The sequence below is a fragment of the Psammomys obesus genome, unplaced genomic scaffold (assembly GCF_907164565.1).
Source record: "Psammomys obesus unplaced genomic scaffold, mPsaObe1.curated_primary_1811, whole genome shotgun sequence".
In the NCBI taxonomy this organism is placed as follows: domain Eukaryota; kingdom Metazoa; phylum Chordata; class Mammalia; order Rodentia; family Muridae; genus Psammomys; species Psammomys obesus.
In genome coordinates this window covers 24,095,999-24,096,435 of record NW_026596079.1, presented here as the reverse complement: position 1 = coordinate 24,096,435, position 437 = coordinate 24,095,999, and positions in this window count along the sequence as shown.

Below are 437 nucleotides of genomic sequence, written 5' to 3'. Positions count from 1 at the left end.
TGTGTGTGTGTGTGTGTGTGTGTGTGTGTGTGTGTGTGTGTGTGTGTTCATGTGTAGGTGTCACAAAGGCCAGAATAAAGTGTCTGATCTCCTGGAGTGACTTACAGGCAGTTGTGAGCCTCAAGACATGGTAGCTGGGAGCTGAAACTTCGGTTTTCTAGAGCAATAAGCTCTTTAACTGCAGAGCCATCTTCCCAGCCTCTCCACGAGAACTTCTAAAAGGCAGTGTGAGGTTGGAAGAGGTCACATGACATGAAGAAATCACTTGAAAATAGGGTCTACATTAATTCTTTGGTCTAATCATCATATCAGCTTATTAGTTCACGCCTTGATTCACTTGTATGTTTTCAGCAGATGCACACACACACACACACACACACACACACACACATATATATATATATATATATATATATATATATATATATATATATATA